The sequence below is a fragment of the Bombus fervidus genome, chromosome 16 (genome assembly GCF_041682495.2).
Source record: "Bombus fervidus isolate BK054 chromosome 16, iyBomFerv1, whole genome shotgun sequence".
Classification (NCBI taxonomy): Eukaryota; Metazoa; Arthropoda; class Insecta; order Hymenoptera; family Apidae; genus Bombus; species Bombus fervidus.
Genome location: NC_091532.1, coordinates 4,505,296 through 4,520,983, shown reverse-complemented (window position 1 = coordinate 4,520,983; position 15,688 = coordinate 4,505,296). Strand labels below are relative to the sequence as shown.

General features: G+C 42.0%; 1 protein-coding gene across 6 annotated transcripts in view; it reads right to left on the bottom strand.

Moving 5' to 3' along the window:
- The window catches only part of LOC139995386 (uncharacterized), a 223,228-nt gene that overhangs the window by 136,387 nt on the left and 71,153 nt on the right, over positions 1-15,688 (bottom strand). For all 6 annotated transcript variants that reach the window (XM_072018791.1, XM_072018792.1, XM_072018787.1 and 3 more), the window contains one exon: positions 10,991-11,037. The gene's annotated coding sequence lies outside the window, so the exon portion shown is untranslated. The remainder of the gene's footprint in view (positions 1-10,990; positions 11,038-15,688) is intronic.

Below are 15,688 nucleotides of genomic sequence, written 5' to 3'. Positions count from 1 at the left end.
GCTGCAATTATTCGACGCGCTGACGTTCAGCCACCCCCTTGGTCGGATTAACGCGAACCGCCGACACCCTCTCGTTCGTTACCCGCCGCTTTCCAACGATTCTTACGCTCCCGTTCCGTAATTATTCCAACGACGGGGTCTGATGCTTCTTTTTTTCACCTCTTTTTTTATTACGGTTCCGCGAGTGTTATTTGGTCTAGGGATTTTCGGACCGTGGGATGGGTAAGAGCTCTTGGTGCTCTTGTGGCGTCTGCAAATTTTGTTAATTGCTTTGTTTCTCTTTCTTTTTTCCTTCTTTTTTTAAATGTTGTTCGGAACACGCGTTTCCCGCGGTCCGAGTAGTTTCGTTTCTTTCCAGTGGCAATGGAATTACTTTTTGTTGCGACCTGAAGGCACTCGTTAGGCCAGTGAAAGATGGTTGGCATAATCTTTCGCTAACATCGTGTGCAATTTCGAACGCAATGGCTTACCAACAAGTTTGTGGAATTTGAATATTCTTCTTCGATTTAGGGGCTCGGAAACGGCAGCCACCCTGGACAAATTTGTCCATCTTTTTAATAGCCTGGTAACCGGAAACTGAACTCGACGCGGTGGAGTCGACATTATAACAGACGATGTATGTTTCCGCCGATCTTCGAATAGGAATTTACCGACTTTCTTACGTGGTATCCACAATTTTCTGATTTAATTAAATACTTAATTAGTTCTTCCGCAGAATAATCACTACGGGGCTGTAAAATATGACAAATATCTCGTTTCAAGAAATTGAAACCTATCGGACAGACATTTTATTTTCCTCAAAAAGAAAAAAGAAAGGAAGAAAGAACAAGCATGATAAAAAGACATAAGCGTCGATACACCAGATAGAGCTTTTCCAGTGCTCCTCTAATGCAGAATTAATTTTAAGTAATTGGGAACGCGGCAAGTCGCGAGCACGTTACCAGGGATACGCTGAATACGCTAAACTAGAGGCAAACGGCGATTTAATCAACATACCTAACGTAATTCGGTATAACTACAATTTACTTACTAATGATCACACAGCTTTAAGCTGGGTTAAACGCCATGAAAACGTATCACCGCGTAATTCACCAGTCGCAGCGGCATCAAGCTTTGAACAAGCCACTGCTATTTTCGATGCCGTGGTAGTATGATTTACGGAGCGCATCCTACGCTAGATCGTATCAAAGGGTCCAACTGTAGAGCGTGTAACTCGATAACAGTCGGCGAATCGCGATAACCTTATCACAGATACCGCTGTGCGGCGTAACTCTGTTGGTAACAGTGCGCGATCCGTATCGATTCACCTCGATCATGACGCCGCTACGTCTCACACGTACGTTACGCGTACGCGTTTAGAGCAAACGAACAAGAACATTGGAGCGAACAGAGCGACATTCGTCGAGCAATTCGCTCGTAAGCTCCGAGAGAGCTTCTTCGCGATCTTCCGTGACGAGTCTACGATACGAGCAAGTTGACGGTGAGCAGATCGAGCATCTAAAACGTTCATCTTCGTTCGGATTTTTGCAGAAATTTAAATTTCAATTTAAATTACATTTAGAGCGCATGGGTGTTAGATTTCCGATTCGGCGAGCCAAACAGCGGAAGAACGCTCGTCCGTGGGATCTTCGGACGATCGATGTATAGTTTGTTAACACGAGAAAAGTATGTTATATAAACGTAAATAGAGTCGCAAACGTTTTGTGACAGTGTTATTAGAAAAATACCAAAATTATAAATTATAGATGGCTAAATTCTAAATAAAAATGCGAGGTGGAATAATAGGTCGTGATAGGTACTGCTGGTGTATAAGATTTTTGTCTTCGTCCGGGTTGGGGGATTTTCTTTCAACCATCCGGACCGCTCCCTTGTTCTCATCTAGGAATTGTGAAGAACAGGACTCTGTGTGCCGGGATTCGAACCTGGGATTTCGAACGTTCGTAACCAACTACGCTGACCAGAGCGCTGCCGTCGTCCGGGGTAGAAACCGTTGGAAAGTTTGCTGTCGAGTGCCGCTACAAATGGAACGCCCTGTATGTACATCGTTAAGATTCCATAATATTCCGGCATTATTTTATTGACGATGGTACTGGCGTTATATATGTCGGAGATGAAAGGACATCGGGCCTTTCTTTTGGAATTTTTGGGAAGATCCTCAATACTTTAGTCTAGACTTTTCATTATAGTTGTACTTAAATAATAAAACTTAGAAGTAGTTGTTCATGATTTAATCCGATTATGCGTGCCCGAGATTTATGACGATAGGCTTGTGCTCGGAGTGACACAACGGGTCGCTAAACGTAGCCATGATCACGGAATGGACGTTTTTACCTAGCAGAGGTATGGAGTAATTGTATAGCTCTCCTTAAAAATATAGTTCATCCGAGGGGTACAGAGGTACGGAGAAGAGTATATAAGCGCAGTTCCACTTAGACCGAGAGAGTTAGTTGAGTTCTACTTGTACCGTGGGCAAGTAAGTTGAGTTACGCTTGAATCGTGGACCAGTAAGTTCAGTTCGACTTGAACTTTGGAAGAAAACGCATTTCCTATCCCGTTGACCGTGGATTCGTTATTGAACCTATGATCATTGTCATTAGCATCTCGAGTTTCTAATGGCCACGGTTATTTGTCAAATTCAGTAATAATCATCTTTGTACCAGTAAATATCATCTATATCGTATAACAACAATGGCTAATCCAAATGGAAATTCGTTACACCTCAACGAGAACTCGACATATATATATATGGATCATTTACACGTTGATTTTAATAAAGGGACGAAGAAACGAGGATTCGGTCGCTCGGTCTAAACGCACCTTTACACGTACACAAGCGGAGCATCTGTCACAAACAAGGTTCCTAGCGTGAATCATCCGGTCGTGTACGTGAGTGCATGGCGCGGATCGGTAAAAGGTATACCCGGAAACAGGTGTCGGCCAGTGACGTTGCATCTACCAAAGACTCAGCAGCAGGACGACGTCAGTTTCTGGCTCGTAGCGCTGTGATTTCGCGTTTGTTACGCCGTATATATTTTATAGACGGGTAAGTTAAGAGTAAGCTAAATGTTCATATAAAGCAGATCTCCTAAATTTCGATAAACAGCGCATTTATACGCGTTGTACCTAGCGATGGAAATGCTCGTATAATAAACTTCTGTCGTGCTGTGTCATCGTGTGAAATACGTTCTTACAGGAAATGCACACAGCTGTACATTTCATATTATTAACGACACGACGAAACGTTCGTAACCGTCGTCCGAAAAGATTTCGTTTTCGCGCAAACGAAAGGTGAATTACGTGTCGCGAATTACGGTGGATAAAAGCAACACGCCAACGAAACACAGTAAAATCGAACAGCTCCCGCGTATTTACTTCCGCGATAAGCTTATTTCGTCGTATACGCACGTACACGTTGACGCGTGTTTTCCACGGGAAAATGGACACGTTAGATCGATTCGTGAAATACGACCAGCACTTTAGCGCTATTTCGCGATAGAAACGAAGATCGGACGATTTGGTAGCTGCGTTTGCGAGCCGAAACAAGAAGGAAAAGAGGACCGGGCCGACAACCGTCGTTATGCAGAAGATTGTACGTTATTAACGTGTGTCGTGCCGACTGACAGACGCGAGGGATTTTAACGAGTTCCGGCGATTGTTCCCGCTCGATAGAAGGAACGAAAACACGACGTAGCTTGAAAGGGCCTCCTGGCCCGATTCTTACCACACCCGAACATTTTTATCACCGTGTTTGTTCGCCTTGAGTCGTGTATCGTGGAGCCGCGACGTGTTTCGTACGAAATAAACTAAATACCTTGTTTCCGCGGACCGCGAGATGGAAGGTTGAAGCTTGGAACTTCGTATGGTTAGCCGTCATCGCACGGATCACGATATTTCCAAGTTGGAATATCGACTTCCAAGTAGAAATTGATGGGAGAAATGAAAATACATTAGATACGGAACGTGGTGTACCTTCTGTTTTGTTACAAGATACGAGGAGCAGTTTCAACCGGGTTTTAAGCGTATGATACAAGAGCGGACATTTAAATCGTTTTATCGCGTACGAGACATTGAAATATCGTTAGCACTAGATAACTGTACTTTGTCAGGTGATAACAATTTTACAACGAGGAGTATCATCGCGCTTCTTCGATCATCCATATCGTCTGTTGGAAATCATCGATCAAGGTAAATTAATTACGCGAATGAAACGCATACGTGGTGGTATATTTATCTTAATACCATATTCGCGTTAAATAACCCATCGATAATTATACCTTCGTGTAAACGTCTAATAACATCCGCAGACTACAAATCCTCCGATATATTCTGTCGCTTGAAAACTCGAAACACGTACGTAGTATACCTGCATCCGATCGATCGATCATAAAACGTATGAAGCGTATCGACCACGTTGAATACCTCGTCGACAATTATACTTGCTTTTTAACAACTGCCAACATGGAGCTGGCGAATCACGCAGCGATTCGTTTTATCGCTCAACGTCAATTACGAGCGCAATGAAAATCATATTTCTTCGTTCGTCGTTATCGCAACCTTATTCGGGGCCAGCCTTAACGATCGAGATCCACTGCAGACATCGTACTACCTTTTTCGCGTGGTCTACATAATCTTTAATCGTTGCATCGCATTCGCCAAGCCGCGCGTCCATTTGTCATCGTTTCCACGTGTGCCGACGTTCAGGGGCAAAATTGGAAGGTTACGAGTCGCGTTCCCAGATCGAATCGATTTCGCAGGAATCAACTGGGTTCCCCCTTTTGCGATACGGAGAGAGAAAAAAGAAGTGGGGGACGATATAAACGACAGATGAAAAAAGGCAGGAACGTAAGGTGAAACGGGTCGTAAATAAATCGGCAGCGTTATTCACGGTTCGCTCGTTACTCTCTCTCTCTCTCTCTGTCCCTCCGGCCTCGATTCTCGCACGCGGACCCTTTTTATTTTATTCCAGCGAGTGTCGCGTCGCGATTGAGTCAGCGGACGCCTCCAGAAAATAACAAATCCAAACAGATTCAATTTGCTGCACAATTCCGCCGGTCTATCGACCCTTTTCTCTCTCTACCGACGATCGAGTCGAAACGCTCGAAGATTCGATTCTCGTGCAACACCTTTCCTCTATGGATTTATCGAAGCGATTTGTAAATCATCTGGATGCTATTTCTCCGCTTCTTTTACCGCGTATCGACTAGTTGTCGTTTGAAAGCTGGCTTTTTGAACGAAGATATAACTGGCGATATTCATCCCTCGTGTTTACTATCAAACTTTCTGCAAACAAAGTGCATTTCTTGACCGCGAGATGGAAATTAAACGAACACGCGCGTATGCATTTCGTACGAATAGATTACGAATTTTCGATGTGAACACGTTCTCATACGTTCTAACGTTATGCGTTCAATCGATGATACGTATTGACCTCATAAGATGCATATTTACCGCGGAATTTAATGGTAAACGCGGTAATAAGTAGGGGACGATAGCTTAAAATTCAACTTCTGTCGAATGTCTTAGGCGAAGAACGTATTCCACGAAACGTGGACATAAATTGCAACGTGCGACTGGAACATGATGGCCACTGCTTGACATTAGAAACGAAACTTAAAAACTCGAAAGAAATTCCATATTCACAGTGCTTGAGGATACAACCACTACGTATCTTTAGATCCTACGTTACACCACAGACGATAGAAGTAAATGTTTTCGCGATACAATTGCAGTGAAATTAACGAACAAGCGTTATCGTTATTGTTTCGAAAGACACCACTGTACGCGTACACCTTCGTTCACGAATGAATACGTAAATCTTTCATCCGCACTCGTTGAACTCGCAGCCGATACAAAAACATGCTGCTCCCGTTAAGAAATAAAAAGAAGGAAACAGGGCAACGGTTCTTAACTTGTCGTCCGCGGATCAGCAGAGTTCTCGCACCAAGTGCTCGCGCGCGCAACTTATTATCGTATTACTCGAACGAAACTTATCTTTCTCCACGTACGTTTATTCATTTACAACGAATCTCCTGCCTACGAAAAGGCTCTCGAGCCAAGCAGTCCAACGTGCGCACATTTTGGCGCGTTTCAATTCTGCGTCGAGTCTTCTCGGCAGGTCCGCGACGAGAAAAAATTGTTTAAAGGGGCTGCACGGTAAACGAAAGGTTAAGAACCGTTGAAACGCGAGCGAAAGAAATTCAAAGACAAGAGGTAAAAGCTCGCTTAACCGACACGGAGGAAACGTGGAAAATCGTCTCGCGACGACGACTCCGTGTCGACTCGTCGTCCAAGAAAGGTCGAACGTGACGAAACAACGGCCCCTTAACACGCGGCTCGCTTCCGTAGTAGCTTCACGTACGGCACCGAAGACGCACACTTGACACGGTCGACGAATTCACACGTGATAACGTTTACGGAATACAAAGCTGATGGAACGAGAGAAGGTACGACGAGGCATCGTTCGAACAGAACCAACGAATCACTCGAGAGAGATCATGGCCTCGAGTGGTTGGCCTTTCTTCGAGCGAAAAACCACCTTCGATTGGATCCTGTTCTTTGTACGGTTGACGAAAGATTTTCGGTAGGACGGGCGCTCCCCTCGGGATTGGTCCGATTTCGTTAAATCGATCGCTGGCTTTCGAAGGAAATTTTGGATACACAAAGAGCACGGTTACGCTAAGTACAAAAGCGCGTCCTTATTCCTCCATGCAAAGAACATTCTCATTTTCGTCAATTTTCTGAAGAAATTGTTACCGTTGGAATCGTCTAAGATCCACACGCTATTTTTTTGTTTCGTTGCTGGAATTTCCTCGAGTCTTTCTTTTCTTTCCAGTTCAATGTTAAAATTCCCCAAATTGCAGCATCCTGGCACTGGTTTCTGCTTCGTTGCTGAAATTCCTTCCTGTAACGTCTCACTCTCCTCAGGCACTCTTGCGCGATTTTGGAATCACTGGTGTTCTTCCTTGGTCAATTCCGTAATATTTCTTTTCGTTTCTACAATTTCCTCCTTTCCTGCGAACCTTACTTTTCATTTAATTAATGGAATCCCTTTATCCTATCACCGATCTTCCACTCAATTACCGTTTCCTTATCTCTTCCCCCCTCTATCGCTGCAATTCCACCAAGATGTCTCTATCGCTGAAATTCCTTGCAAGATCGTTCGCGATACTTTTCGCCTTGTCTCTGGAATTTTCCTTTCTGCAAATCCTCTTTTACGTTAAATCGATCGCATTCCTCTTGTCTCGGCTCGCAATGCAGTCCTATCTCTAATTTCATTTAAATAAATATTCTCTCTTTAATAATTGCCCGCTCGTTTTCTCGCTACTCTCGCGCTTCTTCTTCCTGTCCGTCATTCTCTACACACGGCGCATTTCCAACCTTTCTCTCTTAAATATTCGCGAGAGAAGAGACGAGAAACCCGACTTCTCCAAACAAAGTAGTAGCCTGGGAGGCGAGTGAGGTTCGCGAGGCGTGCGACGAATTCCGGATACACGCGCTTCACGGTAGCTCGGTGAAAGAGACACACGCGTATACCTGCGTCTCTTTGAGAACCTATCAGAACAGCCATCTAATATTTGCACCGATACGCGAACACGCACGTATCCACATAAAAAAGAATCTTATTTGGCGCCCCGCTCGGACGACTTTCTTTTCTCCTCGCCGGTCGTCGATTCTCCAGAAGAAAAGGGAAAAACTTGTAAGTGGATTACAAGGGTGGATAGGTGGAAGGGACGCTTCGAATGGAAGTTCGTACGGCGATTTTTTCCTCGCTGGTATCCGTAGAGAGGCACAGGCGGCCGTCGTACGACGGCTCGAATAAATTTCATCGGCTGGATATTGAAAATTTCCACGCCAACTCCCGCTATAAGGAAGCCCATGTTCTACGTGCTGCAAAAACGAAAATCCTGCGGATAGAGCCAACGTATGGAACTTGGTCATTCTCGGCGATTCTTTGACTTTCAAATTTTTCGTCGTCCTCCCCCTCTTCACCCTTTGACGCGTAATTTGGAGATTTTTCAGTGGGACACAGCAACAGGGGAATAGCGCCAGATTCGAGTCTAGTCGTATCACGAAAAGTTTCGTTTCTGCTTTTCCTTTTCTTTTTCTTTTCATATCTTTTGCTGCGATATAGACATTAAAAGCACATTTTTCGAATATAGCTTCTATTTCGAGTAAATTTTATCCATCGAACCTAACATCTCGTACTCGAATCAGTCTTTTCGTCGAATTTGCGACGACTTTAACCGATCTTTAGAAATATTCGGGTAAAAGTATCAGCGGCTTGCATGGAAATTTCCTTTCGTTTTCTCTAGCGACACGGATTCATCCGAGTTCCAACAATGACCATTAACCTCGATCTAATTGATCCAGCGCGTTATCGTCGATTAGTCAACAGTCGACTGTACAGCGTAAGGCAAATGGTTTCCGAAGTACCTGTTTTTACGTAAGTTGAAACATGGTTGGCCAAGACAACGCAAGACCACGCGCCACAAAAATTCCCGCAACTTCAATCTTCTGTTCCATTTATCGTATTCTCAAACTTTCAGACTTTCCAGTGACGAAACTTGCGAACGCTCAAACTTCCAGATTTTCCAATCGCGAAACTTGCGGACGCTCAAACTTTCAGACTTTCCAGTGGCGAAACTTGCGAACGCTCAAACTTGCAGACTTTCCAGTTGCGAAACCTACGAACGCTCAAACTTTCAGATTTTCCAGTTGCGAAACTTGCGAACGCTCAAACTTTCAGATTTTCCAGTTGCGAAACTTGCGAACACTTAAAATTTCACACTTTCCAATTCCGAAACTTCCGAGCGCTCAAACTTCCAGATTTTCCAGTCGCGAAACTTGCGAACGCTCAAACTTTCAGACTTTCCAGTTGCGAAAGTTGCGAACGCTCGAACTTTCAGACTTTCCAGTCGCGAAACTTGCGGACGCTCGAACTTTCAGACTTTCCACTCGCGAAACTTACGAACGCTCAAACTTTCAGACTTTCCAGTCGCGAAACTTGCGGACACTCAAACTTTCAGACTTTCCAGTTCCGAAGATTCCGAGCTTTCAAACTTTTAGACTTTCCAGTTGCGAAACTTGCGAACACTTAAAATTTCACACTTTCCAATTCCGAAACTTCCGAGCGCTCAAACTTGCAGACTATCCAGTCGCGAAACTTACGAACGCTCGAACTTTCAGACTTTCTAGTCGTGAAACTTACAAACGTTCAAACTTTCAGACTTTCCAGTCGTGAAACTTACGAACGCTCAAACTTGCAGAATTTCCAGTCGTAAAATTTACGAACGCTCAAACTTTCAGACTTTCCAGTCGTGAAACTTGTCGGACGCTCAAACTTTCAGACTTTCCAGTTCCGAAGCTTCCGAGCGCTCAAACTTTCTGTCTATAGTTGTCAAACGTTTAATCTTTCAAATTTTCACACTTTTTAACTTCCAAATTCGAGTTCTCAAACTCTGGAATCTTCAAACTTTCGTATCGTCAAGCTTGAGCAGATTCTGTCGCGATCTCCAGACAAAAGTACATCAATCTAACGATTCTCTGGGTTTTCCTAATACACCATACCATGGATACGTTCTAACGCTGAACCTGTTGAAAATTTCCACGCCACAAAAATTCCGGCAATTTGAATCTTCTGCCCCATTTATCGTATTCTCGCGATCTTGCACGTTCAGGCTATCGCTTATTCCACTCGTTACAAAACCACGTGGAAGCTAAGAGCCGGTGTTCTTTGGGAGACTGCGACCACGAATTGGAACGTTTTCTTTTCTCGAAAGACTAAGCAATTGTACGCCGATGGAATGACACAGTGGGCGCAAACATTTGACAAGATCACCGTGGAAAGGGAAGTGGCGCGTACATCGATCGGAAACAATACGCGCAAAGCAGAAAACGCGTCCCTTAATTTCACCGTAAAAGCGTGACCAACTTTCCGTTCGATCGCATCGCGCTACAAATTCTTCGTCCTAATTGTACAGGATGATATATTGGGTTAGCAACTAGGTGATTACAAATTTTGTCATTAAGTGATAATACAGTAGGAAGTACGAAAATATTAAGTTGTCCGAAAAGTGTCTTTCTTTTACAGACCCGTCTTTTACAACGATGCATCTTTATACAAACATGAAACCTAATCTGTCGAACGCTGTGATCTTTACTTCCATAGAACAAAATGGATCATACGTAATTCGATAAAATAATATAAAACGGAAAATGTTGCGCATCCATTATTTCCTTCTAAAACGAAAGAAACTTTCCGGACGACCTAATATAATAAATACAAGAACGATGAATAAAGTTCGCGCGGACCTGTGCGCTACCCAACCGTCTCCAAGTTTATAGCCACTTTTGTGTTTGAACGATCCGCAACCGCTTAGCTCGATAGAAACTTCTTGCAAAATTTCTTGCAAAAATCCGATCTTTCAAAAACACCAGGTGTGCGTCGAATAACACGGACCGAGGGTAGCCATCTCGAAGAACTTTGACCAAGTCAAGCGATTGCGGATTATCGCGACACAAAAATAGCTGTAACTTCGAAAGAACGTGGAACAGAGATACGCGTTTCTATGAACCTTCTGTCGTCGTTTCCGCGCCTCATGCTCGCTCCTGAAGCGGATTCTGAACAGCTTACGATATCTCGTATCTCGTAATACGCATATAACGATAACGTCGTATCAAATGATATCTAATCGTTGTCCGATATTATCCAAACATCTTCGATTACAAACATTGTAAGCTTGAGAAGTATTTAAGCGACACTAAGCGAACTGCTTGTTATTTCAGAGATGGCGTTGGCTCGGCTAATCTTTTCATTAGCGTAAAGTTAATTACTTTGCAAGGCATCGACAGACCACAGTTACGTGTCCTCGAGGCTGGCACGCGAACCATGACGCGCAGGCAAAAAGAAGGAAACGCGTGTCGTTGGCCGGAGTTTCGCGCCAGTTTCACCGGCGGGTGTTACCCTAATAGGATTCAGCAAATTACTTACCAACTGGTGCCGTACTGTCAGCTCCAATTCCTTCGGGATTTTCCGATCTGAAAGAGAACGACGAATTAGCGTGTTTGCAACAGCCGAATCACCGCACGTTTACCTAAATAGCTAGGTAAAGGGGTAAATGATTAAGCAACCGTGTGTTTTCTCTACGATTAATTGTAACCTTCTTCCTTACAGGGGAATGAGCGAAGTATATGAAGCGCTAATCGATTCTTCTCGTTAGACCAGGTAGAATTAAATTGGATCCAACAAGACGTACATAGCATAGCGATGGATAGAAAGTAGTTTCGAGTTGTCACACGGTCTGCGTTAATAACTTTTACGTTAAATATTTTTCCCGCTATACGTGTATTATATGTTTGTCTATCGGTCTTATCAAATGCAATTCCACAATTTGGTAAAATTACCGTGTCTCGTCGTACCGCGTAGCCGACGAAACTTTGCTTTGACGTTAGTAAGAGAAAATTTGATCCAAAACGAGATTGAAAAGCGCGATTTCAAATTGTAGACCGTTCGCGCTACCTTGTTACGTTTGTCTGGACGATAACTTGCATCGAGTATTTTTCATTTTTACGTCGAGATCAAGCGCTCGTTGAATAAAATAACTCTCGGTAAAATAAAAATATAGCGTGTAAAATGGACTATAGACGAGGTCTCGGGTCTCGACAAATGTCGATATAAAATTCGAAATCTAAAGTTACAAGATCACAAACCATCTAATTCAAGCGAACGCAGTTTCGTTCGTGAAACCGATTTCCCTCGTTCTACCGTAGCTTAGACAAATCGACAGGAAAATTTGATCTCGTCCGCTTTTCCAGCAGATCAATTTCTCCCATGCACGATCGAATCCTTAGAGTCGAGACAAGTGGAAATAATTATCCAGTTAGTTGGATCCTGTTAGACGAAATCGGTGGCCAAGAGGAATCTACCAAGTTGGACTTCCGTTGGTCGAGGACATCTTATCGTTTGGACCTCGAAGTTTCGAGCAGACGGAGAATCAGACGAAACGAGAATAACATCGGAGTAGCATGAAACGTAGTACGTAATTAGCGTCGGCTTTCGGTTTCATCGTGAACAGAGGCTACCATTTATCACGAAGACGACTATGCTAATCCATCGATAGGAACGGGTCCGGTCCAGGAAATCTCTTTTTTCAACAGCCATTGAAATCGAAGATTAATGGACCGCGGATTTTTATGCGATTATATTTATGGTTAGGAAGTTTAAACGTGAAAAATGTGTAGAATCCACGTCGTACGAAAAGATATATAAAATGTTTCAGTTGAAGGTATTCGTCCGTTAACACGGAGACATTTTAATGGATCATCCTGTACAAGTTCCGTATCTAAAGTAAGCAGAAATAGAAATTTGAGAAATTTAATCGAATTCCGATCAAACCGGAAGATACGAAATCTCGAAAAGCTTGAATTACCGAGTTTCACATAGAAACTTTAAGATTGCGAAAAGAAATATTCAGCGGACGAAATAAATTTCTACTTGGATCCCATTTATTTAATTATTAGACAAATAGAAATTTGCATGAAAGTGAAAAATGCCACCTAAGAATTTGCAACACGTACAAGTTCCCATCAAATCGGAAGGTACGAAATCTCGATAAGCTTGAATTATCGAGTTTCACATAGAAACTTTAAGATTGCGAAAAGAAATATTCAGCGGACGAAATAAATCTCTACTCGGATCCCATTTATTTAATTATTAGACAAATAGAAATTTGCATGAAAGTGAAAAATGCCACCTAAGAATTTGCAACACGTACAAGTTCCCATCAAACCGGAAGGTACGAAATCTCGAAAAGCTTGAATTATCGAGTTAAATCTATCGCATTTCGACTACGAGATTTCCACAGAAACTTTAAGATTATAAAAAAAAAAAAAGAGAAATATTCAGCGGACGAAATAAATTTCTACTTGGATCCCATTTATTTAATTATTAGACAAATAGAAATTTGCATGAAAGTGAAAAATGCCACCTAAGAATTTGCAACACGTACAAGTTCCCATCAAACCGGAAGGTACGAAATGTCGAAAAGCTTGAATTATCGAGTTTTCCATAGAAACTTTAAGATTGCAAAAAGAAATATTCAGCGGACGAAATAAATCTCTACTCGGATCCCATTTATTTAATTATTAGACAAATAGAAATTTGCATGAAAGTGAAAAATGCCACCTAAGAATTTGCAACACGTACAAGTTCCCATCAAACCGGAAGATACGAAATGTCGAAAAGCTTGAATTATCGAGTTTCACATAGAAACTTTAAGATTGCAAAAAGAAATATTCAGTGGACGAAATAAATGTCTACTCGAATTCCATTTATTTAATTATTAGACAGATATAAGTTTGCATGAAAATGAAAAATGCCACCTATGAACTTGCAACGTACAAGTTTCGATCAAACCGGAAGGTACGAAATGTCGAAAAGCTTGAATTATCGAGTTTTCCATAGAAACTTTAAGATTGCGAAAAGAAATATTCAGCGGACGAAATAAATGTCTACTCGAATTCCATTTATTTAATTATTAGGCAAATAGAAATTTGCATGAAAGTGAAAAATGCCACCTAAGAATTTGCAACACGTACAAGTTCCCATCAAACTGGAAGGTACGAAATCTCGAAAAGCTTGAATTATCGAGTTAAATCTATCGCATTTCGACTACGAGATTTCCACAGAAACTTTAAGATTACAAAAAAAAAAAGAAAAGAAATATTCAGTGGACGAAATAAATGTCTACTCGAATTCCATTTATTTAATTATTAGGCAAATATAAGTTTGCATGAAAGTGAAAAATGCCACCTAAGAATTTGCAACACGTACAAGTTCCCATCAAACCGGAAGATACGAAATGTCGAAAAGCTTGAATTATCGAGTTTCACATAGAAACTTTAAGATTGCAAAAAGAAATATTCAGTGGACGAAATAAATGTCTACTCGAATTCCATTTATTTAATTATTAGACAGATATAAGTTTGCATGAAAATGAAAAATGCCACCTATGAACTTGCAACGTACAAGTTTCGATCAAACCGGAAGGTACGAAATGTCGAAAAGCTTGAATTATCGAGTTTTCCATAGAAACTTTAAGATTGCGAAAAGAAATATTCAGCGGACGAAATAAATCTCTACTCGGATCCCATTTATTTAATTATTAGACAAATAGAAATTTGCATGAAAGTGAAAAATGCCACCTAAGAATTTGCAACACGTACAAGTTCCCATCAAACCGGAAGGTACGAAATCTCGATAAGCTTGAATTATCGAGTTAAATCTATCGCATTTCGACTACGAGATTTCCACAGAAACTTTAAGATTACAAAAAAAAAAAAAAAATATTCAGTGGACGAAATAAATGTCTACTCGAATTCCATTTATTTAATTATTAGGCAAATATAAGTTTACATGAAAGTGAAAAATGCCACCTAAGAACTTGCAACACGTATAAGTTTTTTCGCACAAATCTTTCCCTCTTTTTAAGACGATTTCTTTCTTCTGAAGAGGGAAACACGTGTAAGCAGAGGGTGGCCGCGTTTCTGAATTCGTCAAGGGGAGAATTGGCGTCGTTCGGGGTCAAGAGAGCGACGCAAGAGAGACTTTATGGCAGTGCTGCTGGTCCGAGTTAAGCCCCGGAGCTTAGGGACCTTTCCCCCATTCTCTTCGAGTTGCTACGCTATACGAACATCGGCCAGATAACGCAAACTCGGTGTCATCCGTGAGAAATAGGTATTAGCAGCTATGATTGCTCTCCCGTGAGAATCTGTTCATTTCTATCTCTTAGAGTTACTACGTAGATAGAAGCCAGACCACTGTGCGAAGCTCCTTTACCTGCACGTACCTACCTTCATGGACGACTATTATTCGTCGCATTAAAACGCAAGTTAGTTACAGACTTCGTGATAATTCCGACATTTACCACGGAACGTTCCGATATATTCTATTCTGCTGCCGTAACCGATCTTGCAATTGATTCTGCGATAGCAAATGTTTAGCATTATCGCGCTGTATAATTAAGTATCGAATAATAGATTACGAAATCGGAGTTACGAAAGGCGAACTGGCGCTGGTCGATTTTCCTACGAGATCCTACGACAATTCGTTGAGAATTGTGGATCTTGATTGCCGAAATAAAAGTAAAGGAACACCAAGGTTACTCTTAGAATTCGTATTAAAATAGTTTTAAATTTGTTTAATAAACGATTTCCAGGATCTTCGTGGATATACATTTGCACGCGTCTCGGCGCTCTCCTTGTCTCACCATCTTCCGTACCACACTGCCAACGGTTTTTCGAGACACCGCGCACACACGTACTTCCACACGCTCGTATTCACACACGTGTGTCACTACTACGCGGCCAATCTAATCTAGCGCACAAAATTATGCGTATCACAATATTTACAATTAACTAACGAGCGAGGAGAAATTCGACGCTGCGCGTATTTTATAATTTTATAATTTTGCGATTTCGTATCGAGCAGGCTAGTTTATAGTTTGTTGAATGCGCTTGTGAAATTTCGAAATTTCGCGAAACTTCCCGTCAAAATTCATACGACTCGCCACATTTCGCGAATGGTACTGGTTGTGGAACCCCTGGAATCCAATTATACGTAATTTCGATATCGCAGCCTGCGGGTTTCGCGTTTATGGCTCAAGACTAACTTTTGTTTCAGACGATTTTA